We start from the raw sequence: 27,099 nt of genomic DNA on the forward strand, positions 1-27,099 counted from the left end.
GCTTACGCCGAAAAAAAACAAATGGCTTCACTATTCTTAGACATAAAGGGGGCCTTTGATTCTGTTTCAATAGAGGTTTTGTCAGACAAATTACACTCTCGGGGTCTGCCGCCTCTGTTGAATAATATGTTATATAACTTGCTTTGTGAGAAACAGTCGAATTTTTCTCACGGGGATTCGACAGTAAATCGGGTCTCCTACATGGGCCTCCCCCAGGGCTCATGTTTAAGCCCCCTTTTGTACAACTTCTATGTAAGCGACATCGACAATTGTCTTACACAAAATTGCAGCCTAAGACAACTTGCAGATGACGGAGTGGTGTCTGTCGTAGGATCAAACGAATCCGACCTGCAAGGACCCTTACAAGAAACTTTGAACAATTTTTCAACCTGGGCCATTGGGCTAGGGATCGAATTCTCCACGGAGAAAACAGAGATGGTGGTTTTTTCTAGGAAGCATAGACCAGCAAAACCAAAGCTTCAACTTTTGGGTAAACCGATCACTCATGCTATGTCATTCAAGTATCTTGGGGTCTGGTTCGACTCCAAATGTACTTGGGGGGCCCATATTAGGTATCTGAGTAAAAAATGCCAACAAAGAATAAACTTTCTCCGTACAATTACCGGCACATGGTGGGGAGCCCATCCCGAAGATCTTATAATGTTGTATCGAACAACTATTCTCTCAGTGATGGAGTATGGCAGTTTCTGTTTTCAATCAGCTGCCAAAACACACTTAATTAAACTCGAGCGAATTCAGTATCTTTGTCTCCGTATTGCGTTGGGATGTATGCCCTCAACGCATACCATGAGTCTCGAGGTTTTGGCAGGCGTACTCCCACTAAAAGATCGCTTCAATTTATTATCTCTTCGGTTCCTCATCCGGTGTAAGGTTATGAACCCATTGGTGATCGGAAATTTTGAGCAGCTTATCGAGCTAAATTTTCATTCAGGATTCATGAGCTCATATCATGAATTCATCTCCATGCAGGTTGATCCTTCTTCGTATATTACCAACCGTGTTTGTTTTCCTGACTACATCAATTCCTCTGTACATTTTGATCTGTTCATGAAGGAGAAAATCCATGGAATTCCAGATTATCATCGATCGGGGATCATTCCTACGATCTTCAATGCAAAGTATGGGCGTGTCAATTGTGATAATATGTACTTTACTGATGGGTCCTCTATGAATGAGTCCACAGGATTTGGAGTGTTCAACGAAATTTTTAGCACCTCCCACAGTCTTCAGAATCCTTGCTCTGTGTATATTGCTGAATTGGCAGCAATACATTGGGCGCTGGACAGCGTCGCCTCACGACCTGTTGAACACTATTACATTGTAACGGATAGTCTTAGCTCTGTCGAAGCTATCCGTTCAGTGAGGCCGGAAAAGCACTCGCCGTACTTCCTTGAGAGAATACGAAAAATTTTGAGTGCTTTATCCAGACGCTGTTATGTCATTACCTTTGTGTGGGTCCCTTCTCATTGCTCAATTCTGGGTAATGAGAGGGCTGACTCATTGGCAAAGGTAGGTGCAATTGAAGGCGATATTTATCAGCGTCAAATCGCTTTCAATGAATTTTATTCTTTAGTCCGTAAAAATACCATCGCTAACTGGCAACGTAAATGGAACGAAGATGAATTGGGCCGGTGGTTTCACTCGATTATCCCTAAGGTTAGCCTCAAACCATGGTTCAAAAGTCTGGACTTAAGTCGGGACTTTATTCGCACCTTCTCTCGACTCATGTCCAATCACTCTTCGTTAGACGCGCTACTCTTTCGTTTTAATCTTGCCGATGGCAATATCTGTGCTTGTGGCCAAGGTTACCACGACATCGAACACGTTGTTTGGTCGTGCGAAGAGTATCTTGTTGCCAGATCGAATTTAGAAAACTCCCTTCGGGCTAGAGGAAGGCAGCCCAATGTGCCGGTGAGAGATGTGTTAGCTGGTTTAGACCTTGATTACATGTCCCAAATATATGTCTTCCTAAAAGCTATCAATCTTCGTGTGTGATTGTCCTTATATCCTTATATTCTCCTTTTCCTTTCCCTTCGCGAGAAATCAAATCCCTTCTTACTAACAATAGAATAAGGTGAAATGTAAATACATGTTAGATATAAGATAGGCTTAAGAATTGAGTATGATGAATGTGAGTGCGAATGTGAGTGTGAAATGTTTATATATACTTGTAACTATACAAATAGGAGTTTGGCTCCTTTAAACTTATGTAACTGAGCCTGTAAAAATAAACGATTTAATAAAAAAAAAAAAAAGTACATGGTGTGGCAAGCGATCTGCTCTTGCGGAAAGCGGAGCTCCCCCTTCGTGATGACCGGCACGGTAAACGGGCAGGTTTACCTTAAGGAGTGCCTACAGAAGCGCTTACTACCACTATTGAAGCAGCACGAGGGCCCGACCATCTTCTGGCCGGATCTCGCTTCGTGCCACTATTCAAAGGACGTGTTGGAGTGGTACGAAGCAGGCCCTCTGGAAGAACCCAAAAGTTGTCAAATCGGAGGCGGACTTCAAGAGAAAATGGATTTCTGTTCAAAAAAAAAAACTACAACCTGACGTTGTATAGAACCTTATGGACGAGGTAAAGAGGAAGGTGCGAGCATACGGGCTTGGGCTCGAAGTATGAATAAAAAGAAAATGCCAAAAGTTGTTTAATAGTTTTTATTTTACTGTCTAAAATTTTCAAAAGGATCGGTCTACTAGGCGAATTTCTACAGCGTTTTTTCCGTGATGCAATTTGATGTGACACACCCTTTAGAAGATGTATCGGAAGTGTAATTGTTAATAAAATAATCGTTTATAGCAGCAGCGCATATATCATTATTGTTTGGAAGCTGAACGTCCTTTGTAACACCTAGCTTTTTGATATTATTCCATAACTTTTTACTGGGTAAATTTGTATAAAATTACGTTTATCATAATTTAATTTAGCTTGGTTTATTAAACAGTTGACTCGATTTCTCAAACTTTTATAACGGTTCCTATCTGTTGACAGCTTGCGACGAGAGTTGAAGTTGAAGTAGCTTCCCAGAAGCTCAAGCGAAAAAATGTTGTTCAACTAGGCACGAAACTGTACGCGGGCACTCCGACAAGGATAACGTGGTTGTAAAACCTTCAGAAAACTGAAGAAATTCGATTTTGGTATATACTGCTGCTACGATAGTTTTATTCAGACTGATTGGTTTCACAATGGTTTCTGTTTTTTATAGTTTTATAGTGGATTTCATTTTTATGACGTACACGTTAATTCCTTTCTATGCAACTTCATTTAGGATCTACTTCAATTTGGTATTTTTAAATTTCGTATAGGATAACGAATTTCTGCCCTCAACACTATCATTTTCACTTTTTGAACGTCTCCAGATTCGATAAGCAATACTCCTATTGATAATTGCTCGCTCAATGTCATCATTAAACCATTCATTCTTCTTCTTATTTTGTTTTCTCAAAGGTATACAGTTATCATGAAGCCTAAGCAAGTGATGATTCAAAAATTCGATCATAACATTCGGATCGTCCATAGAAAAGTACACATCCCAATTAATGTTATGGAAGTCTTCTGACAGCTTACTTGAGTTAAAATTAACATAGTCACGATAAACGACCGAATTCTCTGGTTTACTGCATGACAATTTTAGGGAGCAAAATAACATGTCATGATTGGAAATACCAGGTGGGATATTCTGAAGATCACTGGAGGATGGATCAGCTGGAGATAAACATTGCCACCAAGACCGCCAACCTTTCCAACATTCCCCAGCTGCAACCGATAGAAAACATTTGGGCGAATGGCTAAAATGGAGAGACAGTCGACCACCAAAGCCACGAAAAGGTAAAAGAACACGCCGACATACATCTTTTCATCGGCCATGGTTGAGGATCCGGCCCACTTCCATAAGATCGCCCAGCGTTTCATTCAAGGTACTTTATCGAACAACCCTGCCTCTCCCTGTCGAGTATACATAAGTTCTTCCGGCTTATTTAAAACGTTAAACCCTTACCGAGCTAGGGGACCAAAGATGAACTTTTCGTCTGACTTACGTTGGTCCCTGCGGATCAATAGGGGACTTTTATAAAAATCATTTTCCAATTTCCAAAATTTTTCCAAAACCAGCTCAACGTATTAGTCTTTGGATGCATTAGAAGCGCTCTTGAACAGTCTGCCAAATAAAAGTTTTTTTTAGGTTCATCCATTTAAGAGAATCAACATGATCAAATTGTGATATTGAAATATATTGATATCGCGGGACATTTTCGTTTCTTTTTCCAAATGCGGGACGTAATCTTACGCGGGACATTTTGTTGAAATGCGGAACGTCTGGTCAGTTTATTTTAATGTCTTCTAAAGACAATGTGTGTTCAGATCGCTTAAATTTCGCCAGAATTTGAAGAAGAAGTCGCTTCGTTGATTTTGTAAAGTCTTCAAAATGTCCTCACAAAATGAAGACATGTCTTCAAACCTGACATCCCTAGAATGGATGGATACGTTTTCGAAATTTGGGTGCCAGAATATTATTGGAAAAATATGTTTTCTTGAACAGTGCAAGTGGTCTAATATAATAAATATAACAGGAAATGACGCTTAATGGTTGCTATAGAGTGTTGCTGGAGAGTTTTCAGTAATTTCATGTGCAGTAATTTCATAAGAAATCAAGAAAATATGAACATACCTAGCTTAAGCGTTCAACATTTGGCGAGTTACCCTAATTGTTAATGGATTTTTGAATTCTGAAAATGGTACTTACGTATCAACGCCACCGGAGCCAAAATACAATAGGCATTAGTAGATAAGCAGCAAAATATCTCGTGCAAAAACAATTTAGTTCTGCAAACTATTTTCATTTGTGTGAGTAGTTTTGGTGTGAGATATAAAAATTCTAGCATACCAGTTAAATTAGAAACCGTAACAATAATGTAAGAGAGTAATGAAAACGGAAATAATTGTGTAGGGTTTAAGAATGACATTACTGGTAATGTCATTGCTAATGATCGTGTATGGGGCGCCTAATGATGGTGGATTGTTTACATGTACCCAACCTCATATTTTCACGTTTTATGGCGGGTTTACATTAGGGAGATCTATAGCTATAGATGGATTTATTCACGTGAAAATATGTGTAAACGGGTGAGAATAAATATGATACACTTATTCGAGGTATATATAACTTGAATAAATTCAGCATATGTAAACGCTTGTGAATTTCTTACTGGTGAGAAATCACTAAAGTTGGATGCAGTTCTACTTCAGGTGAATAAATTCACCGAAAATATGAATATATTCATTATAGAAGTTCACGCTAGTGTAAACGGTTGATGCGATTTCTATAAATCTCATTATATTTCTTCACGTGAATATATCACTAGTCTAAACCCACCCTTAGATGCCACTTTTTTGACTGCAAAAAACGTATTTTTGTTATTTCATCAGCATATTTAGAAGCGTTTGAGTGAAGTTAGAGTCCGCATTACAACCAACAACAATTGACAGGGCCGTCCACAATCTCATTTCGAATGTATTCTCCGACACATTTGTTATCAATTGGATTGGTCCTTTCGAGGGGCTCAGTCCTTGCCTAACTATGAACTTAATAATTCCGCAACGATATTACATTTCAGACAAAAAGAAAAACAGAACAGGCTGCCATATTCCTTCTTAGAACGTAGGAAAAAGGTGAAAAAGGCAAATTTGATGCCAACCAAGCATCTCGAATTTGCGTCAAAAGGTTGAAATGCCCCTTCCCCTGTGCTCACGCCCCAGGTTCAAATGGTCGCGGCGGGTGTGAAGTGAAGCGCACCAGACTGGAAAATATTATACTCTAAATTTAATCAACGTTTTAACACGCTCGGCTTTCTTCGCCGATTGCCGGTAGATTGCTCGCAGGATCTATTTATTTTGCCGTTTTTTTCATCCGTCTTTTCTCTGTATGCAAATCGAATCGGGCTCGGCTTCACACCTGCTGCGATTACACGAATCGAACCGTTTAATTTTTCAGAAGTTAATTGACATATCCGCGCTATCCGCTCGGAACCCGAAATGTAAACAACTTACGGAATCACCGAGTCGAGTGAAGTATTAGCTAGCGAAGTTTTAATAGGCGCCGGAGCGGGAGGTAATTTGTTTAAACAAATCAAATTAAAATTTCAATTATGATGAGCAGCCGAGAAAAGGGGAGTCCGTATTCCTCCCGACCTCTCGGCGTTCGGTGGCCTTTCGGTTGGAAAATTGCTTTGATTAGTGTTGATGACATTTTCGGTTTCTTTGAATCGGAAAATAAACAAGTTGAACTCCAACGGATGGAAAAGTTTCTCAATCACATCTGGATTTTACGGCTTCCGAGATATTATTGTCACAAACAGAGAGGTCGGGTTCACGGATTCGTGTATCGCCACCCCACTCACGAAGGCTTGCATCCTCTCCATACGGCTGCCGATACGAAGCGACACGGTAGCGTTGAAGCGCTCACATTGTTCCGAAATCCCACAAGTCGCATGTTAAATATTCATTATTGCATTTGATTATTTATGAATGAAATATTCAAAATTCATAACGCCCGGTTTCTGTGAGCGACCGAAGCGAAACTCCGTCCAAAGGTGAGGTAGTGTTGCGAGGCAGCAACAAGGGGACTTTTGCACTTTCACACCGAACACATCCACCCCGGGGGAAAGTTTTCGGAGAGGTTCAGAACGCCAACGTGCGAGTGGAAATTTCCGGTCTCCTCGGCTCGCAAATACACGCCGAGTACTCCAAATCACAAAGTCATAACACACAGCGTTGAACCGGGGGGTACAACAATTGGTCCCGTGACTGCCACGGGATGGGAATAAAAATGACACACCCAGCGAGGGTATAAAGCATGAAATCCGTAACATGGTCGGCGTTTTGGCAGAGCGCTCATACAATCGCGCAATGAAGAGCGGCCTCGGGGCCGAACAAACGGAAACAATTCATTACAACACCCGAGCGGATGAGTATCGAGGGATTTCTGCGGGCCGATTGAAACCTAGTCGATGGCCTAGCATGATAATAGGGATGCTCATGGTGTTATTGTTTCCGGCGAATCGAAATCGAAGAGTTTGATTGCAAACGTAGGTTTCAGTGGTGCAACAGTAAATGCTCATAGCATGGATCAGAATTTTCAAATCCACCATGAACATCCTAGTACTGTGCGACTAGGTCACTTTACCTTTTAATACCACGTTCAACGTGATTTATTCCCATTCCAACCCGAATACATGCACTGCACCACGGCTGTGTGGGCGATCGAAGTCAGCAGCACTACTCATAGACCCGTTGATAGCATCGCAACTGTTCTGTGGAAGGCGGTAACTCGAGCAGGGAACGGCTGAATAAAATTGAAAACGATGGCAACGATAACACCGATAACCATCGCCGTCGAGCGACGGCACTCGAGCAGCCCAGATTTGTCCTGGCCGGCCTGGCCTGGCCACCAGTGAAGCCCTCTTGTTGTGTTGGATCCGAAAATTCAATTTTACCCTCTTGTCTCTCATTTTGTGCCTCACCCTCAAGCACTAGAGCTATGGCCTTTGCCTCAAGTGCCCTAAAGCAAACGCCGTGCGTTGTTCGTTATCGCCATCATTAGCGCAGTGGCCGCGGCGGCACTCACAAACTTCCAAGTCACAGAGACGAGACGCTGTTTTTCGATGGTTCGGCCACGAATGTCGCTGACAATCTGTCAAACGGAAATATATCGGAGGAAAAACGCTGCAAAGTGCAAGCAGGAAATCATTCATATTCAGTATATTTTTTTTAATGCTGGTAATTCCCAAATCTCGAGAGAATCTCGGGAAGCATGTCAAAAATCCGAAATAAAAAACGTAATCGTGATTGATGATTGGTTTGGTCGCTTCAATGGCTGGGAAACGCAACATTTCGTATGCTCGTTTTTTGGCAGTGTTTTGACGCTCACGCATACGCAGACGCCACTTCTGACAGACATTTAAATGATTGACTGATATGTAGAGTAATGGATTTCAATTCGATAGATGGTATCCATAAATGTCGGAATCGCTTCATTCGGGAAGTAATGAAGCACAAAGCCAATCTCGGTCGGTGCCGTGGCAGGCAGAAAGCATTGCGAATTCGTGGGAGAGCATATAAGGGAATTACTGCTTGGCGTTTTGCGCACACATATTTTGTTTTGGTGGAGTAATATAATGATATTTAGAAAAAAATCAAAATCAAAATCAGTATGAGTAACGAAGTGCAATCAAAATATCGTATTTTTTAATTTATAACATATTATGTCGATCATTTTCACTGAACTTCGCACAAACCACGTGGAAAAATATTTGTTGTCTTGCACAAACATTATCAGCGATAGGACTAACAGCTTCGTTAGAAACGTAGAGATGCCAATTCAACTGTTTAACGGGAGTTCAATGAAAAATGATAATTTCTTCAGTGATATACGAGGGTCGTTCAAAATAAAGTTTCAGTGCCTCAGAAATCGCGGGAAAATAAAGTTAGGACAAAAAACAAGGCGATTTTCGTAATCTACGTTTTATTTTCTATTTTCCTAGATTATAACATTCGAGGAATTTTTCATAGAGTGGCACGACGTTTTCTATTCCGAGCGCGAAGTGCGTAGCGTCCAACTTTTTGAAGTACGATGTAAATGCGTCACGAATTTTTTCAGTGTTATCGAATCGTTGACCGGCGAACGCCTGTTTCATCACCGTACTATTGTGAAGTTTTGGACCGATTAAGAACCGCGATTAAGAACAAAAGGACAGGTTTATTGACGAAAGGAGTGTTCCTCATCCACGATAATGCGCGGCCCCATTCTGCTCGCGTAACTCAAGAACAATTGAAAAAATTCTAATGGACTGTTTCCGAGCATTCTCCTTACTCTCCAGACCACGCTCCTAGCGACTATCACTTATTCCCGGTGATGAAGCAGGCGTTCGGCGGTCAACGATTCGATTCGCGCTCGGAATAGAAAAACTCGTGCCACGCTATGAAAAATGCCTCGAATGTTACGGCGTTTATCTAGGAAAATAGAAAATAATACGTAGATTACGAAAATCACCTAGTTTTTTGTCCTAACTTTATTTTTCCGCGATTTCTGAGGCACTGAAACATATTTTTCGAACGACCCTCGTGTAATATGCTCATAAGCTGTTTCTCTCACAGACTATGAAGCTCAGAGAGCTTGCATGAATGAGAGATTCCATCAATCTATTCACTTCATGCAAGGAGGAGATACCGTTTCTCCAGCGAGCGTGTTCTCCCAGTATTCGTGTATTAATTCTCCAGTCCGCTCTTTTTTTTCCTACATTCTCTGAGCACATAATATAGATGCCAGATGTGGAGACATATTTTCGTTTTGAAGACATTTAAACATACCGAGGTCATTTCAGAGTACGTGAAAACAATCTTAATGGTTTGCTCATTTTTGTTCATTATGATTACATTTGAAGACATTTATTCGTGTCATGCAGAGATATTTGAAAAAATCATGTGGCAAGCGCATACAAGCTATTTTTCTCGTGAGAATGTTATCCGAAAGCGAGCAAATTGCCCCGATCGAGGGTATGCCGTACTGCCCGATGGTGAGCGGATACGGAAAATATCAAATTGAGGAAGGAAGGAAGGTATTGTATTATAGAGACTTTAAACTTTTGCAGTTCATTCGTCTCTAGCCTTGAGAAAGGCCCTTTGAAAACTCTACTCTACTCTACTTCAGCGCTACCACCTCCGCCCTCTTGCCTTGAGAAAGGCACTCGATCCCTCGCCGTCCAGCCCGTCCAGCAACGATGTTGTCCAGTCGGTGTCCACACAAAGAATGGCTGAAAAAGAGGTCAAATTGAGAAGGAAATGAATCCTTTTTATACCTCGACTCGATAAATATGACTGACTGTTATTGCCTCTGAATCGGTTTCAAACAACAAAAATCTTTCAGAAATGATGTAGAAAATTACGTCGAAAATCGTTTCCAAAGAAAATTATTTTTCTTATTTTTTTAAAGCATGTTACAAAAGTAAAACTTGCATGGTAGGATTCAATCATTGACTAGCACGATTACCTATAACCATTGCATTTCTATTCTTGCAGGTTTACGAGAAAATCAGGTGGATCAATTGCCCGGCAGGCGCGTTTTAGACACATCTTTTAGACACATGTCTCTCTCTGTCTGTCTATCTGACTCTTATGGACACGGAAACTACTGAACCGATCGACATGAAAATTGGTATGTAGGGGTTTTTGGGGCCGGGGCGTACAAATGAAACACAAATTTCTGCATTACTCGAGAATTAATCAAGCAAAAATGAAACCAAATTTGGCATGTGATGGTTTTAGGATGCAATAAATTTTTTTACGGTGGTTAGATACTCCTCTTCCTTCTCTTAGGGAGGCAGCCATACAAATGAAACACTAATTTCTGCATTACTCATTAATTAATCAAGCAAACGAAACCAAATTAGGTATATAGAGGTTTTAGGGGGCGATAAATGTTTTCACGGTGGTTAGACACTCCACCCCCTCTCTAAGGGTGGCTACCATAGAAATGAAAGACAAATTTCTGCATAACTGGAAAACTAATCAAGAAAATACCATATTTGGCATGCGAAGGTTTTAGGGGGCACAAAACGTTTCTATGGTGAATAGACAGTCCTCCCGTCTCTCTGAGGGGGGAGGGGGGCTGCCATACAAATGAAGCATACATTTCCACATAATTCAAGAACTAATCAAGCAAACGGAACTAAATTTGGCATGTGGAGGTTTTATGGGGAAGAAACATTTCTAAAGTGGTTCGACACTCCTCCCCCCCTCTCTAAGGAGGGGCTCCCATACGAATGAAACACAAATTTCTGCATAACTCGAGAACTTATCAAGCAAACGAAACCAAATTTGGCATGTGGAGGTTTAAGGATGCAATAAATGTTTCTATGGTGGTTCGACATCCCCCTCTTTAGGGTGGATTGTCATACAAACAAACAAAAATCTGCATAACTCGAAAACTAATCAAGCAAATGGAGCCAAATTTGGTATGTGAAGATTTTAGGGGACACGAAACGTTTCTGTGGTGAATAGACACTCCTTCCCCTCTCAAAGGGGAGGAGAGGGGAGAGATCTGTCTTTATTCTATCATATTTCCTGTATCGAACATTTATTCCATGTAACGGAGAAACATGTTATTTGCAAGTGGTTGAAAAATTTTGAACGAGAAATGTGTCTGAAAATAATCTGATATTATAATGATGAGTTTTGTTAGAAGTACTAGGAATTTTATAGTAAAAGGTAAATTCAACGGGATCGATAGAAAGATCAATCAATGAACAGTTCTGCGATTGGACTCACGAACTTGCGCTAAGTAAGAAAACGTGAATGTTTGAAGGTATTGATAACAAAAAACAAATTTTGGTCGGGACGAAGTTTGCAGGGTCAGCTAGTTACTCCGTAAGAAAATCAGTATCAGAATACGTTCGCTTGCATTCCGGTGCTTCGATATCTTGTTCGTAACGTTCTCACTATGCCTCACTCCACGGCAACTGTTTAAATATAATCAGAACAAAAATAAGCTTCTGAATCAACCACGATACGATGACCGCTATTTTGAGATCAAAAGATTTGAATCAACATCGTAATGGCTGCTCGAAAATTTTAATAAATGATCGTATGTAATCTAGATTCAGAAATCCTATTATAAGCATCATCAAACACACGAATTACTTGCAAATGTAAATGTAGTATCTATAGTATGTAAATGAGTATTTGTTCATGGTAATAAAATAATTTTTTCTCTACAACGAATATTTTCAATGGTACAGATTTTTGGAAGAAAGATTACAGATAAAAAATGTTTAAACATGTTTGATGTTTAGATGTTCAAGTTACCCCTCACATCTTCCTGTTAGACGTTGTTCTACTTAAAAAAAACTCTGTATATTGTGTAAGTCTTGGAATGAATTGCTGTCTTTCCCTCGGTACTGAATGTTCCATGGCAGAATCTCAATTTTCTTCCAACCCTTCCGGTATAAGTGTATGAGTTCTCGCCTATAAACAGTTGCTGAGAAAATATTGCTGAATTAAGACTTTGAAGCAATTACGATTACTCCGTTCTAATGGAGTTCATTTTGCGCATTTCCCTGAAAAAACAAGCTATTGATTTTCAAGTACTTCGAACAATCATCTATCAGTAAATTAGTTTTTTAAACTTGTGGAAATCACTGATAACTAACGATTACTCGATCGGATGTGGCTCGATAAATTGTTCCGAGCACATCTTTCATCGATCCGTGCCACATGTAATGGCTGAAAATTTCACTCTCTTACAGCAAATATTGGCAAATATCGAATCGGTTCGTGGGCGATAAATCTGCACGAAACGAACCGGGAAAAGAAATAATCCCATTAAAGGAATAAATGAATGAAAATGAGATAAAGGACTTACCATAACACTTACCCATCCGCTGCTACTCATCTCCAAACAGCCACATGTGCCTCCATATTGGGAGACGCCATCGTTAGGATTCGTATTGAGATGTATAGTTTTGCACCTACATACAATACATATTTCAGCCGTCGAGCCAGGAGGACAGATCGATTGAGAGAACCTTGGATACACCCACGGCTTACGCTGGTAGATTTTTTTTTCTGCACATTTGCACGCCCCCAAAACCTGTTGAAGATCGAATTTTCCGGCACCGATTATCACGGTGTCCGGATTGTACGCTTCCACGAACAACGCTTTCGCTGATATTGGCCAGCGATGTGTACGCCTCGAGCTGGGCAATCTGATCGGAAGGAAATATCCATCTCTGACAGTTTACCATTTCCTCCACACCACATTCACCCCGGTGCCGTCGCCCAAGGTATAGTTTCTACAAATCGCTATAATTTTCCGTTTCTTCCATCGAATCGCTGCGCGGCTTCTCGCATCCCTGGGGGTGGTGGGTGACCACTCATCCCACCAAGGATATCTCCCCGGGCAACTACGGTGGATCTCTGGCGACGGTCGTCTTCCGCCCTGCTAACGTATGTGTGAGTGTAAGTCGACATAATCGAGCAGAAAATGACGGTGATTTGCAATAATTGATTCCAATAATTTTGCAATCTCCCATTTCCAGCGGGATGTTTTCCGAGCGGGATCTTTTTTTCTGCTTCTTCCGCTTGCCTTCGGTGGGTGATAAAAAGCGTTCGCATTTCCTGTTAGTCGTGTCGGTTGCACCTTGGCGTTTAATCAGTTTTACGCGCATCGCATTAGTGACGGTAATATGTTCCCATTTGCACCGATATAACGGTTCTCCCTGCAATCAGCAGGATTAGTCGCGATGCGTTCAACCGAAAGTTTTCACCGTCGATACGACAATTCAACCATATTAACGACGACAAATTTGCCTCCAATTCCCTTCACCTGTGGGAACCATTACTACTTTTAACGCGCTGCAAATCGGCACAAAGCATAAAGGATGATTTACTGGAGAAACTAGTCACGGCTCGGGAAGCCATTTGTACTGACATCTCCCCGCTCACAGGCATAAGCGCGTTATATTCTCATCTTCAGTGGCACCAGTTTACCCGGAAGCAACAACTTGTTCGGATACACATCCTGCCGCACTCAACAACCACCCTCACACTCAGCACAGACACAAATGATGTATTGATGCAACATGTTTACGAAACTACAACACATACCGCATCCACAGAAATATCTTGTTCGTATCGTTTACAAGCATTTTGTCTAATAATCTGGCTGCATGACGCGTGAAGTGCCAAGAACTCGATTTTCCACGTTACTCCTTCCTCCACACACTTCTGCACTTCTACCAGGTGTATCCATAAGAAACCGGAATGTTTCCAATAAAAATACATGTCTGTTGCCCTTGGATGTTTTCAAATAATCTATTCAAAGTAATGGCCATTGCAAGCTGAACTTTTATTTTTATCTTTCAAGTAATTTATAAATGTCAAACCAGTCATCAAGCCGTTTTCGTGCATTTTCCAAACAATTGAAGTGCTGCTCAGCGAGTTCGTATCCTATGAATGAAAACAAATGGTAATCGGAGCGAGCCGTGTCTGGTGAGTGAGCCGCATGCATTTGCCGATCCCAATTGAGTGGCTGAACCGTTTCCACGGCCGCTCTTGCACGGTGTGAGATGGCATTGTTATCGAGAAAAATCACTTTGTGTTGTCTTTTCTGACATGCCGGTCATTTTCCGAGCAGAATACTTTTTTTGAAGTTTTTTTGTGAGGTTGGCAACGTCTTCGTTCAATAAAGGAGAAGGTTTTCCACGTTTGCAGTTCCACACATCGCAGTTTACACTTTTAAACCATTTGAACCACTCATAACATTCCGATTGGTCGAGAGCATGCTCGCATATTTTTGACGCAGGACTACGTCTTTCATTAGAAAACCAAATCAGAAAACATGTCACGATTTTATGAAATGAAGCGATTGGTAATAACAATTTTTGCATCGAACGGGTTTGCTTACCAATCTAATCGGAAATTACATATGATTCGTTAAATATGATATACACTACAATTCCTTAATCCATAAACAGTTGAATTTACGAAAATTGGAAGCATTCTCATAGGGGTAGTGGGTGCATAGTGGTAACCCTAAGAAATGTGCCCTTTTCCAACTTTCACATACCGCTGCAATACCCATTTTTCGAAAAATATTGTAGTTCAACTTATTGTTGTTCAAGATTGCAAGCGGTTTTTACTATAAAAATTTGAAATAGTACATTGTTCATCATTAGAAATAGAGGTGAAAAATCGAAAAAAAATGTGGCTTGGAGGTAAAGTGATCCATAACTGGCACGTTTCCGATGAGGCGTCTTTGTCTGATCATAGACACATTATTTTTGAATGGAAAGGTGGCATGGAAGTTCAGAGAGAATACCGAGATCCCAAAAAAAACCAATTGGGATCGGTATGCACTTGAACTCGAGTCTAAAACTCTAAACTCAAAAATAAGGTCGATTCAACAGATTGAATCAGCTACAAAAGAATTAAATGAAACGATAATCTCTGCCTACAACAGTAATTGCCCACTGAGAAAAGTTTCTTCGACAAGAAACGTTCCTTGGTGGAATAAAAGGCTCGAACGGCTTCGCAAAACGGCGCGTAAATTGTTCAACAGAGCAAAAATTACCTCGGACTGGTCTCAATATAAGAGAGCCCTAACTGAGTACAGTAGAGAACTGAGACGATCTAAACGAAAATCCTGGGTATATAACTGCGAAAGCATTGAAAATACCCCAATCGTTGCTAGACTCAACAAGACTTTGGCAAAAGACCACTCGAACGGGCTTGGATCGCTTAAAAAGGACGACGGTTCGTTCACAAAAACCCCCTCAGAAGTACTAGACTTACTGATGAAGACTCACTTTCCGGGATCTACATCTGTCCACTCGGACACAAATCCTGGCTATAATGGTGACACAATATGCTCTCGAAGGCGTCTCATAGGACCCGAAAGTGCAAAGGATGTCGCTAACATAGTTGCTGGGTTAGTCTTCACGAGGGCCAGAGTAGCAAACGCGGTGAGATCCTTTCTACCTTACAAATCTGCAGGTGCAGACGGGATTTTTCCAGCCTTGATTCAAAATGGAGAATCAAAACTAATTCCGTCTCTAATCGAGATCTTTAAGGCAAGTCTGATACTAGAGCACATTCCTTCGATATGGAGACTTGTGAAAGTAGTTTTCATCCCAAAAGCGGGAAAACGCGACAAATCACTTCCAAAGGCTTTTAGACCAATTAGTTTATCATCAATACTGTTGAAAACTATGGAAAAAGTATTATATGAATACATAAAGTCTGTATTCATGTCCAAACACCCACTATCCAAATACCAGTTTGCCTACCAATCAGGCAAATCCACAATAACAGCACTACACATGCTTGTGACAAAAATTGAAAAATCTCTCTTGTCAAAAGAAACCGCATTATGTGCGTTTCTTGACATCGAAGGTGCTTTTGATAATGCTTCTTATCTATCAATGGCACAGGCAATGAGAAGAAGACACTTTGATAACTGTATAGTCGAATGGATCCATGGCATGCTCACACAAAGAAAAATCACCTCGGAGCTGGGCGGGTCGTCTAATTATGTGATTGCAACAAAAGGTTGCCCACAAGGAGGCGTTCTATCACCTCTCCTTTGGTCACTAGTAGTTGACGACCTTCTGACAAGTTTAGAGGCAAAAGGTTTTGAAATTGTGGGCTTCGCCGATGATCTAGTCATAATGATACGAGGCAAGTTCGACGACGTGATATCGAGTAGAATGCAGATGGCCTTAAACCTAACACAAAATTGGTGTACCACAGAAGGTCTGAGCATAAATCCCTCGAAAACAACAATTGTTCCATTCACCAAAAAGAAAAAACAGCATCTGCAGTCTTTATATCTTGGGGGAGTGGAAATAAAATGCAGCGCTTCAGTGAAATATCTAGGTGTTATCCTAGATGCTAAACTCAACTGGAATGCACACTTAGATGCAATAATCAGTAAGGCCAATACAGCCCTATGGGCATGTTCTAAAATGATAGGAAGAACATGGGGTCTTAAACCAAAAATGGTAATGTGGGTCTACACTGCCATTGTGCGGCCCAGAATAACCTATGCCTCATTAGTCTGGTGGCCAAAGACCAAGGAGACTGTAGCTACAAAAAAGCTGAACAAACTCCAACGACTAGGATGCATTGCAATTACTGGAGCAATGCGAAGCACACCCTCGAAGGCACTGGAGGCTATCCTTCACTTGCTACCTCTGAACCAACATGTTCAGCTAGAGGCTAAGAAAAGCGCTCTAAAGCTTAAACAATGGAAAAAAATACTAGACGGAGACAAAATTGGTCACTTGAGCATCCTGAATCTCTTACCCGTAGGACCATCCTCAGAGATGAACAGTGATTGGATGGAACCTAGGACTAACTACGACATTCCATACAGTGTAATCGAGCCTTCTCGTTCAATATGGAATGAAGGCGGTCCCAGTGTTCGTAACGGTTCAATCATGTTCTACACTGATGGGTCAAAAATGGGAATCAGAACAGGTGCTGGAGTGTATGGTCCCAGAACAAAAATCTCTGTAGCTATGGGAAACTGGCCAACAGTTTTTCAAGCAGAAATAGCTGCGATAATAGAATGCTCAAATGTCTGCCTTAAAAGAAAATATAGACATGCTAACATCTGCATATTCTCAGACAGTCAAGCGGCACTTAAAGCTCTAAATGCTTTTAAATGCTCCTCAAAAATTGTCTGGGAATGCATTCTCCTCTTACGGCAACTAAGTCGGATAAGTTCGGTACAACTGTACTGGATTCCTGGCCATTGTGGAATAGAGGGAAACGAGCGAGCAGATGAACTTGCCAGGAACGGCTCAAGCTCACCTTTCACTGGTCCAGAACCTTTCTGTGGAATATCTGACTGTGTGTTGAAAGGTGAGCTGAAGAACTGGGAAGACCGGGAAGTATTAGCCAACTGGTTGGCGGTACAACTTAACCAGTCAAAAAAATTTATCACGCCGAGTATTAAAATTACTCAACAATTGCTGAGTCTTAATAAGAAAGACTTAGGCACAATCACAGGCCTTATAACAGGACACTGTCCGAGTAAATACCATCTCAAAAACATAAGTTTAGTGCAAGATGATATTTGTCGTTTTTGTTATACCGAAAGTGAAACCTCGGAACATTTGCTCTGTAATTGTGGAGCTCTAACTAGACGCAGACTGCAATACCTTGATAAGGCTATTTTGGAGCCCAAGGAAATTTGGTCTGCGTCGCCGATCAGGATTATAAAATTTATCAAACAGAGTATTCCTGATTGGCACCCATCTCGCTATAGCATTCAGTCTACTTCTTCATCAATCAAAAGTAGTAGGTAAGCTTGAAGCGGAGTACAAAAAAAATGGGATATACCACAATAGTTCAGAATAATGGACGCAGTGGTTCACATCCAACAGGGGAAAAAAAAAATGATCACTCGCACATATTATGTTATATGGGATAGATTTAAACGTTTTGATGTGTAACTACGTCCAACCGAAATATTGGGGGGTGGTGTGGAATGAAAACCTAAACACAGATCATGCAGGAAGAAATGAAAGATTTCGAATGCTTATAACTCGAACATTCCTTAATAGATAGGAGAGATGTTTGCATCAATTGATAGGAATATTTTACGCATCTGTCACAATTGATAGAATGTTATTTTTCCTGAGATAAGCAATTGAATAATTGTAAAATGTCAAGCGCTATCTAAACGGGGGGTATTTTTGTTCCCGCCGAGCTGTATTTCCATAACACGGCCTTCTAAATCAATGTGCATGGGAGAATCCGCTTTGGAAATACATGCAAGTTGGGGGTATTTTTGTTGCATCGAGCTGTGTTCCCCTAACACGAACCTCAAAATCAATGTGCATGTGGGAATTCGCTTTGCAAATACACCCATACCTCGCTTTACTGTCTAGATTCGTTCCACAAAATTAGGCCGCAAGGCGAGAAGCCGTATAAGGAATCAATTATTTTAATACAAATTCACACAATCGGATCGGTTCCATATTTAATTAATATGTAACATGGTTTATCATTCGACATGCGGCTTTTATTTCTTTTAAATCAAAAATACATACACAACAAGTACACATATTTGTACAAAAAACAATAACAGACTCCGAAAACCAACAATAATCCATAAACAAGAATTAAACAACTTCATGTTACATAAAATATGTGTATGTATACAGCAATTCCATGCTAAACCGATATGGTGGTTCTGTGTATCGACATCGAAAAAAGATTTCTTTGCCGTCATTTTCATTTTGCGCCGTAAGTCGAAAACGTGTCTTAATTGAAGAGGGCCGTTATAGCGAAATGCCGTATAAAGAGCGACCGTATAGCGAGGTATGGGTGTACATGCAATTCGGGTGTATTTTGTTGCATCGAGCTGTGTTTCCCTAACACGGACTTCTAAATCAATGTGCATGGAGGAATCCGCTTTGCAAATACATGCAAGTTGGGGGTATTTTTTCCCATCGAGCTGTGTTTCCGTTTCCCTAACACGAATTTCAACATGAATGTGTCTGGGGAAATCCGCTTTGCAAATACATGCAGGTCGGGGGTGTATTTGAATGGTGAATGAACTTTCGTGGTTCGAGAACTACGTAAATATGAAATACAATGTAAATGTAAAATACAATGATCGTTTGATAATTATTCTGTTCACATATTTTGGTAGTCCTAGGAAATCATCTTCTTCTTCTTCAATGGCACTAACGTTCCTAGAGGAACTTCGCCGTCTCAACGTAGTATTACTTGCGTCATTTTTATTAGTACTTAGTTGAGATTTCTATGCCAAATAACACGCCTTGAATGCATTCTGAGTGGCAAGCTCTAGAATACGCGTGATCACAGTGCAAGTCGGAGGAAATTTCTTTGACGAAAAATTCCCCCGACCAGAACGGGAATCGAACCCGAACACCCGGCATGTTAGTTATGACGCTAACCACTCGGCCAAGGGAGCACCTAGGAAATCATATCAAACGTTAAAAGACGGTCAACAAATTTACTTGTAACGTAGACCATAATTTATTGCAATGCATGAATTGATCTTACATCTGTTCAAACTTTTTACTTACAAAGCAAATATGTTGATTCAACAATCGAATTCCAAAATTGTTGCATTCAATCGATAATTTAATCAATACAATACAAATGCTTACTAAAACAACGGTAGTCCCACGTCAACCTTGCGGTTGTGTCATAGATATATCCCACCCACTTTTTTTTTTGACGTCTTTCATTAAGAGTGCCTAATCAGAAACAGGTCACGTTTTATGGAATAAAGTTAACGTTAATAACTATTTTTGCTGCGAACAGATTTTGACGATTTGCATATCAATCGAATCAGGATTCTCTAAGACTAGTTTGATATGCTATACATTATAATCCCAAAGTCTGTAAATGGTTTAAATCAATGGAAACTGGAAGCATTTCCATTTTCACATACATTTGTTCGGCGGATTTGTGTGCTAATCCTACCCGTACCATCAATAACGAGCAACTAAAACATTCGTTTCTACCCGTTTTCAACTTATTTGGTATGAATATACCATCCCTGATTTGATATCACGCATTTTTTATGTGGACACCGACTGGACAACATCGTTGCTGGACGAACTGGACGGCGAGAGATCGAGTGCCTTTCTCAAGGCAATCACTACACAAGCCTGTCTCGAGAAAGAAGAAGAAGCCCGCTGTATCAAAGTGTGGAACACAATAAAATAGAATATACATAAAATAATTTTGCTCACTTCTCGTTTGATGGTCATCGGAGCAACAGCGTTGCCGGCGAGCGTCGAGCGGGAATGGATTGTCATTTAAGGACAAGTGACGGAGGAGTATGGAGGAATATTTCTTTCCACAAGGGCCCTTCTCAGGGCTAAAGGGTATATATAATATGTAATATGTTATATATTTAATGCAGTGTCGATGTATGGTAACGATATTCGTTTATGGATGCATATTATTCTCTATCAGTTTACCAAAGGCAGTTTGAAATTGTTCAAATTTTTAATTATAATTTATAATATTGAAGTAGTAAAAATAACCAAAAAACTATTAAGTTATTTCAAAAATTTCGATCCATTCCAAAATAATATCCGAAGTAATAAACGAGCAGATTGAATAATATAATTCCGTAATTCTACGTCGAAAATTCGGTCGTGTCCTAGGCACAGCCCCTTACCATTTTTTTGTCCAAATTTGTTTCAATCATTATTGAAATTGTAGGCTTGGCCTATTCACCTACAGATGTAATTAAAGTTTTCTCTTGCTTGCAAAAACGTACCCCACTACCCCTACACTTGTTCTGCTCAATTAAGTGCTTACTTACCCGGCGGTGTCAATAGAGGACAATGCAGCCGCGATAATATAAACACCGAAGGGGGATAACGAGAAGAGAATAATTGCGACTTGAATTCCACCCTTGCCAGATTTGAAGACATGTCTTCATTTGACTCATTTGACTTACTGTGAAGACATTTGATTTTGAGAAGACTTTTTGAAGACATTATGAAATATGTGAATAAATTTCTGTATGATAGCATATTATTTCCATGATATTCTAATTATTGGCTGAAAATATTGTCAAAAGAAGTAGGGCTTTTTTCTCAGTGTCATTCGCTCGCTGTTTTATCAGTGTAATTTGTTTATTTTTGTTCTTAGTAATCAATGGAGACATTTGTCTTGGGGTCATTCACATGCTTTTTTCAAACTTTTTATTTTAAATGCGCTATATAATAATACCAATTAGAATAAGTTATCAAACTTTGTTCAAAAGTAAGTTATGAATTTTAGTTCCCTCCGATATGATTGTGAAGACATTTGAAGACATTATTTCGTACCATGTGAAGACATTTGAAAAAAATACCTGGCAACCCTGATCACCGCATTGAATATCTTCTTTTCGGTTCCGCAACTTTCAAAAAAATCCTAACAGAAGAGGAACCCAGAACCCAGTGTGTGATTTTTCGATTTTCGAAAAACTCAAACTTTGTTATTTTAGTTGTTATTTTGCATAGAGCGTTTTTTCGAGGTAATAAACATTTTGTATGGGATAACTTTTTGAAATTCCAGATGAAGATTTTCATTGGCATCCTAATGTAATTCATTCAACTCTGCTGGTTCACTTTCACTGTCAATGGTACTAACACAATAAATAACTGACTATTCAAAGTTAGTGAAAGGATCTTTTTCAAAACCGCGCAAGCAGTCGGATGAAATATTTCTACATAAACTACAAGCAAAATATATGTTTCCTACCCACGAATCATGCCAAATACACTGCTATGGTTCCGACAAATAATAGACATAATGGGTCTTCTCTACCCGAAATAATTAGTCCCAAGATACTAGTAGAGAGACGCTACTAGAGAGAAAACACTCCTACACCACAAAAACAGTCTTCCACGCGTCCGCAGCCTAAAGCGCAATCGGTTGCCGCCCCAGGAAGGCAAGCTAGGAAGACTGTTGTTGTTGCTCCGACTAGATGAATGATGATTTTCTGCATGGGTAAAATACGTGCCAGTAGAAGTGCACGAGCAGGTCATTCATGTTTTATTTGCCCACGTTGTTCAACTACATGAAATCCGCCGTAATTTTTGTGTGGACCACTTCGGCCTGTCGACCGTCACAAGCTGGGAGTGCTGGGAGTGCGGAAACTACACTCTCAGAAAAATGGTATATGGAATGGAATGGAAATGGAATTATTCGTACATATTACGCCATTAAAAATGGTAAACAAATGTCAAACCGGCAGTATAAGCGGTCGGTTCAACGTTAATTTGACATATACCCTAAACATGTTTGAAAATGATTGAAAATAATTTAGCTCTATGTATTGTTGTTATCCGCAAAGTTACCAATACTGTGTACCAATCGTTGGTAGGGATGTGAATCGAATCTGACACACATTTTACATACGGTTGGTAATACGTACAGAGAATATGTACATTCTACTATTGTTTGCATTACCAAAGGTATTGGGTATCCTTTTACCAAGGATTTTTCTGGGTGTACGATATGAATCATATTTTCAGCTTCCAAAATCCGGTTCTGATGTGTTGTTCCACATTCTGACATCAAAACAAACTTTTTTTGCCGAAACGAGAAGCTTCAGAAGAAGCCAGTGAGCGGTATAAAAGTAGTCACTCTGATGTGCATTGCGGATGCATCCTACAAGCACAATCACCACGAAATGCAACGCCCACGTGTTGCTTTCCCACTTCTGCTCTGTCACTTGGCTGGAATTAGAGCTCTGCCATACATAAACCACGCGCAGAGATATGATGGCTGAATTTTCGGACGATATCTCTACACTAATAGCGAACTCGTTTTTGTTCAGTTTCAACCCCAGTGCCAACCTAACTGCTGTCAAAACGTTTTTTTATTCACTCAGTTTCAACTTAATTTCGCAACCCGAAAACTGTTGGGTCCGCACTGAGATGTTTCACGGGTTCGCACTCGGGTTCACCAATACAACTATACTGAACTGTCAAGTTGCGAGTATTGTTTTGGAAAATCTAATAATAAAGACTGCTTTTGCTTTTGTATTATTGGAATCGTAATCCAATTCGGATTCTGATTTTGAAGAGTATATTGCCAACTCTATAGCCACCAAACGAATAGAGTTACTTGTCAGGACTACATGTGTTAGGTAATCAAACAATATGAAGTAGAAATTTTCATTTAAACTTCTATATTTTTACACTGCACTTGGCCCTTCTGATCTGATAGAGAAAAAATTATCTCCCAAGCACTAATATCGCCACCAGACGTCGACACTGTACATTTGTCGTCGCAAGTATAAACAAATCAGACTATATAACGCACACCAACAAATCGCCGCATTCGTGAACCTGAAAACATTTTTTTATTACAGAGTCAGTTTGGAACTGACTCAGTTTTAAAAACGAATTCGCTATAAGATTATGCACTCATCGTGTTTGTGTATGTTTGTGGGTGTGAGAGTGTAGGAGAGTTTATGCAAGTGTCTTTCCGTTTGTCGCCTAAACAATCTCAAAATGAAAGGGAACTAATTCTATCGTTATCACCGAAGAACGGCAGGCAGCAGATTCGTGTTCCACGGAAGTGATTGATCGTAAGAGCGACATTCAATTTCGCCTGCCATTCAGAGTCGGCTATCATCTTCTCCGTAAATATTTCGTCGTGGCAAGCATCCGCCCGCGGGGGAAGCGCGCAAAGATTCCTGGAAAAGTACGGATGCAAAGCGAAGCCCGGGGTTTCGTATATCTTGCTAAAATATTAAACGCCCCCTCTCTTTCCATTTCTTCCCACACCTCCCCCCGCCACCCAAGAGGAAAGGAGTTAATTACGGAGGATACATCATCAAATAAGGGTAATTAAGAGTATTCTTGTCCCACTCCGTGTGCTTACAATTTTAGGAGGTTTCTTATTAATAGGTGTTGTTTGAAATTGTCGGATGAAGATAAATTGAAACTTTGGGAAGAGAAATAGAAACAAATTGCGTTTTCAAGGGGACAATTGTTTTATAATGGAGGAGTCTTCTAGCAATAGTTTGAGAGTATTTTTTGCCATATTTTTGTAAACAAAACAGGAAGTGTTTATATCTGTGGTATAACCGCAAGGTTGACGTAGGACTATCATTGAGTTAGTGATCATTTGTTTGAAGTTGAATATGAACCCATTCTAAATGAATGAATAAATGAATATTTGGGGGAATTCGAAAACAAGAGCGTTACGTTGAAGGCACAAGGTTTATGTATCCAATATTGGATACGAAAATATTCTACTGAGGGGGAAGAATAATCTTCAGAAGTTTTCCTGTTAATTGCACTTGATTGAAAAATCACGAAACAAAATATATTTGGTTGCGGTATTATATGGATAGAAAACATTAAAATAAACTCTCTCGCTCGAATGTAATTTTCAATTTCAAGGGAACTGGCAGATTATTTTTCAGCAACGATAACATCTTTCCGATTCTTAGGCCTAAACAGCTACTGTGTTATACATAAAAAAAACAAATGTTTATCGATGGATAGGAATCTTAAGCCTAAATAATATACAACAATAGTTATCTTAACATAAAAATGTATACGAATAAATTCGGCTCTGTGACAGCTGAATTGCTAAATGAGCCTAATAAACGGATGGGATAAAAAAAAACATCTTTCCGGATTCTCCCCGGTGCTCGATGCCCGCCAGTGGTTAATGCTAACTCTATAACCACCAAACGAAAAGAGTTGCATCTCCGATGCATCAAACGAAACAAATTTTCGAAGCTGGTACTCTTTTGGTCGCCTTTTCAGTGGCATCACTCTCCTCCCGATGGATTCCCGTCTGGCCTAAGGTGCACAAACAGGCTCTTGGTGACACCGTTCATCAGCGCTTTCATGATGAACGAAGTTAGCTTCGCCACAACAGCGACAACATGCTTCAATCGCTGTTCAATTTTAACTGAATGGTTTTCCGAGCGGCGCTATATACCGATTGGTGATTCCAATAGCCTGTTTTGAAACCATTTTCAAGGCTATTTGTTGTATTCCAACCAATATCCTCCTTATAAACCCGTATTCCAGCGGGTGGTGGGTGGTACAACACTGATGGTGGCAATTGTACAGCAATTCCAACTATTCCTCTGGGGTTCCCTGATTGCTTCCACTTGGTGGTTGAATAAACTTCACAGATTTCACAGCACAAAATACATTTATTCTTACAAATATCAAACTACATTTTTTATTTTACATTCAGGAACATGTCTTAACAATTACTTGTACTGCACAAAAAACGGAACAACAATGTTTTTTTTTATTCTCCTCTCTCTCTATTTACAGACATGACAAAAAAAACAAAGCAAAAAACAAAACAAATTCTAACTGACTCTCACAAGTACTTCTCTCGCGTTATTGTTTCACAACTGGGAACTCAGCGCTTTATAGCAAAGTAAGAGCCAGGGATGTACTGTTGGGTTTGTTGTTGTTTACTCGCAGACACTATTGTTCATTTATTTGTTCAGTTTCAACCCCAGTGCCAACCTAACTGCTGTCAAAACGTTTTTTTATTCACTCAGTTTCAACTTAATTTCGCAACCCGAAAACTGTTGGGTCCGCACTGAGATGTTTCACGGGTTCGCACTCGGGTTCACCAATACAACTATACTGAACTGTCAAGTTGCGAGTATTGTTTTGGAAAATCTAATAATAAAGACTGCTTTTGCTTTTGTATTATTGGAATCGTAATCCAATTCGGATTCTGATTTTGAAGAGTATATTGCCAACTCTATAGCCACCAAACGAAAAGAGTTACTTGTCAGGACTACATGTGTTAGGTAATCAAACAATATGAAGTAGAAATTTTCATTTAAACTTCTATATTTTTACACTGCACTTGGCCCTTCTGATCTGATAGAGAAAAAATTATCTCCCAAGCACTAATATCGCCACCAGACGTCGACACTGTACATTTGTCGTCGCAAGTATAAACAAATCAGACTATATAACGCACACCAACAAATCGCCGCATTCGTGAACCTGAAAACATTTTTTTATTACAGAGTCAGTTTGGAACTGACTCAGTTTTAAAAACGAATTCGCTATAAGATTATGCACTCATCGTGTTTGTGTATGTTTGTGGGTGTGAGAGTGTAGGAGAGTTTATGCAAGTGTCTTTCCGTTTGTCGCCTAAACAATCTCAAAATGAAAGGGAACTAATTCTATCGTTATCACCGAAGAACGGCAGGCAGCAGATTCGTGTTCCATAGCAAAGTAAGAGCCAGGGATGTACTGTTGGGTAGCAAAGTAAGAGCCAGGGATGTACTGTTGGGTTTGTTGTTGTTTACTCGCAGACACTATTGAAACAAGTTTCTGGGTCAAAAAGTAACAAGTATATAACGCGTAAACATTTTATCTTTCGAATGAAGTGTTCATCATACCATTTCGTTCAGTTGTTTAACGCGGCGTAACGCTTTCGTTTTCGAAACTTTGAATTTCCACCCCAGTATAGAAATGAAAGATGTAGTCCTACGTCAAAACATGCATTGAGTATACGAAAATAGGAAAAAAACGTTAGAGAAAGTTTCGAAATAATAGTATAACGAACCCGATTCACGCTCGAGTGGAATCTGTTTCAGGATGTTTTTTTTGTAATTTGTCAATGATTCGTACTTGGTAGTATAATGACAAAAGACAATCACAAAACTTTTTTTAGATGTACCGGTAAGTTTCTTCGGTTTTACAATAGATGGCGTAACTTGATTGTTATTCCAGTGAATCAAATCTCCAGACATTCGTTGGAAAGCTACTGTCATTGCGCGTCTTTTTCAGTATATGTCAAAAAGTTGAAGCGTAAACAACATATTTTTTGCCACTTCGAATATGTCGAATTTCGTACCAACGAGAGTGTTTTTGCGGGGAGTGTTACTTCATTACTACAATATGAAGAAAAAAAAGCTGCGGAAAGTCATCGCATTTTGTTGGAAGTTTATAGTGACCATTCTTTAACTGAGCGAACGTGTCAGACGTGGTTTGCACAGTTTAAAAGTAATAATTTTGACTTGGAAG

At 39.9% G+C, this 27,099-nt stretch overlaps 1 protein-coding gene across 3 annotated transcripts in view; it reads left to right on the plus strand.

Annotated features, from left to right (window-relative positions):
• The window catches only part of LOC129761815 (uncharacterized), a 240,108-nt gene that overhangs the window by 63,457 nt on the left and 149,552 nt on the right, over nt 1-27,099 (plus strand). The window contains exons 1-2 of one of the 3 annotated variants that reach the window (XM_055759601.1): nt 3,924-3,939; nt 10,094-10,229. The exons of 1 other annotated variant lie outside the window; for it this stretch is intronic. The gene's annotated coding sequence lies outside the window, so the exon portion shown is untranslated. Of the gene's footprint in view, nt 1-3,923; nt 3,940-10,093; nt 10,230-27,099 lie in introns of those variants that run through there. One more of the 3 variants, XM_055759599.1, reaches the window with a different exon arrangement.

The sequence above is a fragment of the Toxorhynchites rutilus genome, chromosome 1, assembly GCF_029784135.1.
Source record: "Toxorhynchites rutilus septentrionalis strain SRP chromosome 1, ASM2978413v1, whole genome shotgun sequence".
Taxonomy (NCBI): domain Eukaryota; kingdom Metazoa; phylum Arthropoda; class Insecta; order Diptera; family Culicidae; genus Toxorhynchites; species Toxorhynchites rutilus.